Raw genomic sequence first — 4,457 nt, 5'->3', positions numbered from 1 at the left:
CCATACAATTAGAACAGCAAACAACTTCGCATTTTTTCACAAAGTCCTCAGCTTCATTTTGCATACTTTATCCTAGTCTAATTCACGCTATTCCGCTCTCTTTAACATACTTAAACTAAGTCTAATTCACGCTACTCTGCTCTCTCTAACATACTTAAACCAAGTCTAATTCGCGCTATTCTGCTCTCTTTAACATACTTAAACCAAGTCTAATTCACGCTACTCTGCTCTCTCTAACATACTTAAATCATCTTTCAGCGATCCAAGAATTTCACCTCTGACGCTGAAATATGAATACCCCCAACTGTCCCTATTAATCATTACCCTGGTGTGCAAACCAACAAAATAGACCACCAAGGCCGTATCTTATTATTCCATGCTAATGTATTCAAATGAGCAAACGCCTGCTTTAAACACTCTAATTTTTTCACAGTAAACGATGCAAGCCCACCAACCCACCAACTTAATGGCAGAAAGGCAGCCTCACAAAAAATGCCTCGAATATCCATAAGTACACACTCCCAGAGGGAGCGGACCGGACATCCAAAACAGAAATCCAACTACGAGCTTTTTAACTGCAACAACTTTAATATACGCTATTGGAGCTGGAATTACCGCGGCTGCTGGCACCAGACTTGCCCTCCAATTGATCCTCGTTAAGGGATTTAAATTGTTCTCATTCCAATTGCCCGACTCGAAGAGCCAGAGCATTGTTATTTATTGTCACTACCTCCCTGTGTCAGGATTGGGTAATTTACGCGCCTGCTGCCTTCCTTGGATGTGGTAGCCGTTTCTAAGGCTCCCTCTCCGGAATCAAACCCTAATTCCCCGTTACCCGTTAATGCCATGGTAGGCCCATATCCTACCATCCAAAGCTGATAGGGCAGAAACTCAATCGATTTATCGCGCAAAAGCGCGATCCGCACAGTTATTATGACTCAACACAATACCAGCCCGAAGACTGCATTGGTTTCAATCTAATAAATGCTACCCGCCCGACAAGCAGTTGGGTATTGATGCATGTATTAGCTCTAGAATTACTACGGGTATCCAAGTAGTAAGGTACTATCGAGTAGACTATAACTGATATAATGAGCCATTCGCAGTTTCACAGTACAAAATTGTTTATACTTAGACATGCATGGCTTAATCTTTGAGACAAGCGTATGACTACTGGCAGGATCAACCAGGTTTATATCCTCCATACTAAAGAAGACGACAAGTCGCCCCCAGCACAAAACAACAACACAGAGGCCAGCCGCAAACAGCCCCGCAACCGCCGAAACAGTCGCTAGGCCACTCGCAGCTTTTCTCAAAGCCGCCATTAATAGCCGAGAATCTTTTTGCACAGAAAGACAAAAATATGATCCTCACTTCAACAGTTCCACCTAAAAATAGGTAGATCAAGAAGCGAATAATAGAGCACGACGCAGCATACTTTGGGTTGTAGTCCCCTCCGCACGCCGCATAACTAGCCCCAGATCAAAAACGGTTCTACCCGAAATTGAAACTTTCCACCGGAAAAATCCAGCGCAAAACGCACCACAGAAGGTATCGCATAATGACACACAATCCGAAAACTGCACGAAACACTATACAACCAACCGCAGCACACCTTCGCACCGGCACCGACAGAGCGTTGATGTAGCACCTCGCAACGTCAGCAAACGCTTCCTCGCATCCAAGCACACACAGTCAGGTCACTATCCCGAAAGCACACACTCGTCAGCAATTCCACATCGCTTCAGCGCAAAATACCCAGAGCAACGCATAAAATGCGTCAAATAAAGCTATATTCTTATGCAGAGCATACGAGTACAACCTCAATTTCTGCACGCACGAAATAACCGCTCTAAGTTTCCCCAAAGCAATAATAACGCACGATTTTTAAAGGTTTGTCTTAAAGACACGTCTTAGAAACAGCAGAACTATTCCTACAAAGACACATCTAAAAAACCATAAATCGCCAGAGTTTCACTCAATCTTATCTTAAAATAAGACCGAGAAATCACCCTAAACAGCAAAGTAACGCCTCAAAAACCAACTATAATCTTAGAAACCCACACGCCATTTCCAAAATTACACTCAGTAACCGACTTGTCACCTCACATATACTAGGAAACCGTCACAAGAAAGATACTCGCTTTTGTTTACGTCGTCTTAACAAAAATTCCCGTTAATCTACAGCAGATTGACCGGAATTGATTACTGCTGACAGTTACAGACTACTCGTTTAACATCTATTTATAGCTGGAAAAGTAACCGCCGCGCCAGCAGCTAGTCAGTATCTTTCAGTTTTGTTAGAACTCAGCAGTCACCCATAAAGTAATTTACATAAATTACCCGTTCTAAGTGCGAGAAGTTATTTTACTAAGTGCGAATAGTGCCTAAGTTCGTATTTTATGGACTAAGTGCGGTATTTTATCATTAAGTTCGCGTTAGAGGACCCCCCAAAATGAACATTTTCTTGCGTCTTGGGAAGAGTATTGTAGAGTGCCCCGTAAAACTTTGTGGTGTTAAGTATGATACTAAAACACACTAACTGCCCTAAGGATTCACGTCGATTTCATTCTAGGAGTCGAGATATGTTATTTTAAGTTTTTGGGATGTCATGGATGCAAATCGTTTGCTACAGGCTCAAGAACGCACTTTTTGTATACCATGTTATTTTAAGAAAATGTCCGTTTCGATGCGCTCTTCAAAAATGTTCGACTTGCGAACCATGATTTTCTGCGTCTGTGCCACGTAATTCAGCAAAAAGAGCATGTAATGGAGTGAAATGAGAGGGTGTGTCATCTCTAAAGTAAAATCTTTAAAAGAGCATAACTTAAGAACGGCTGGGAATAGGTGGCCGTTCTTTTTACCATCATGTGCGCCTAAAAAAAGTACACTATCGTGACAATCGATATCGGGTCGATATGGTATAAATTGATAAAGTTATGCTCGATTATGTACGCGAAAACAGAAAAAGGGCGCTGGTGACAAAAAAAGTACTAACGATTCTGTTATTGTTTTGATATTCTGTCATCCCAGACTCTTGCGCATCTGGTGACCTATTTTTTATTCGCCAGTTCCGAGAAAAGTGTCGTTTCGATGCGTGGGGGCCCCGGGATGACAATTCGAGTTGAAGTTGGAAGCTCCTTGTGAAGTCTTGGAAACAAGAAAAAAAAGAAGATCCACGCTTTCCCTAACTTCAAAAGTCATTAGGAAACTGAGGGTAGCTTGTATGGAGACTTTTATGTTCCTCGTGCGCTAAAACGCCGAATTAAATTTTTTATCTATACTTAACAGGAAAAATTGTTGCCTCCTTCGCGATATATAGGCAAATAAAGAATGGGTGCTATCATTTCGGGACAAAACAGGTGAAAATTTAGGTCGAAAAAAGTGTTTATAGACAAGGCATTTGAATTTAGCCAAAATCTGACTTGACCACGGGAATGCGCGCATAAAAGCACCCCTAGGGCAGTTTTTATACGGAGCAGTCTCATTTGCTTCCTGGATGTGCAGGGCCAAACATGGCCAAAAGTGGTGATTTTGGCCGTCCAAGGTGTCCATTTTCCGCGAAAATGGCGTTTTTTGGCGTCACTAAAAAAATCATTGCGAAGCAACTACTGGAGATATGCTTGTAAAACTTTGGGAGCGGTCGTGCGAACACATGCGCCAAGTTTTCTGCTAAAGTCTGCAGGCCAGATCTGCCGGGCGGCACATAAAACCGGAAAAAACCACCTAAAAAAAGAGCATGCCAAACAAAGTCTCACATTTCGCTGAATAACTTTTGATCTAGAAGAGTTAGACAAATTCTGATTGCGGGAACGGCTCCGCCGTGTGTTTTTACATATGTCTATGTCCCGTAGATAAAAAGTACATGTTGCAAAAAAAGTACATGTTGTACATAAATCTACCTTTGATATTCGGATTCCCCGTGAAAAACTACGCCTAGGCCGCAGGGTTACAAAGACGAGTCATTGCACTTATGCCCTTTTATAGACGCTTTTAGAAATCGGCCAAAACAGTATTTATTAATTTAGACAGTGTTCCGCTGACATGTCGCATGCTGCGATATGTCCACGTGAAAGAGCACCGAAAAGCACCCCTAGAACACCCTTCATACCCGTTCTAACGGTTCTCTTTCATCTTCATAATAATCAAATTAAAGAACACCATACAAAAAACAAGATCTCGTGTGTAGTGGCTCGCCAGGCATACTAAAACCAAGATGTCGTGTGGGCACATGCCAGACATCATATCTTGCGTTTGCAAACACACGCAAAGTCGGTAAACAGCTCAAAACGGGCTAAAAAAGTAAGCACCCGGACTTCCCCGGTGGTCACCCACCCGAGTACTACCCGAGCTTGAGGCTGCTTAACTTCACAGAGCAGACGGGATATGGTGCTTTCAGCCTAAGATGGCCGTCTACATTTGACTTTGACCGACACACCTATTAGTGTTTATCACTC

The 4,457-nt window shown here is 42.6% G+C and overlaps 2 non-coding genes across 2 annotated transcripts; both read right to left on the bottom strand.

Moving 5' to 3' along the window:
• Window positions 1–247: 247 nt before the first annotated feature.
• PITG_33161 lies at window positions 248–1,192 on the bottom strand (the record flags this gene model as incomplete). Its single annotated transcript, XR_009934555.1, has 1 exon — window positions 248–1,192. It is a non-coding gene; the product is annotated as an 18S ribosomal RNA (ribosomal RNA).
• A 3,113-nt stretch (window positions 1,193–4,305) lies between these two features.
• On the bottom strand, window positions 4,306–4,410 carry PITG_33160. The gene has a single exon (XR_009934554.1). It is a non-coding gene; the product is annotated as an 8S ribosomal RNA (ribosomal RNA).
• Window positions 4,411–4,457: the final 47 nt, after the last annotated feature.

This window comes from Phytophthora infestans, genomic scaffold (genome assembly GCF_000142945.1).
Source record: "Phytophthora infestans T30-4 supercont1.52 genomic scaffold, whole genome shotgun sequence".
In the NCBI taxonomy this organism is placed as follows: domain Eukaryota; phylum Oomycota; class Peronosporomycetes; order Peronosporales; family Peronosporaceae; genus Phytophthora; species Phytophthora infestans.
Note: the sequence above shows the minus strand (reverse complement) of the source record. Positions and strands in the feature narration are given on the sequence as shown.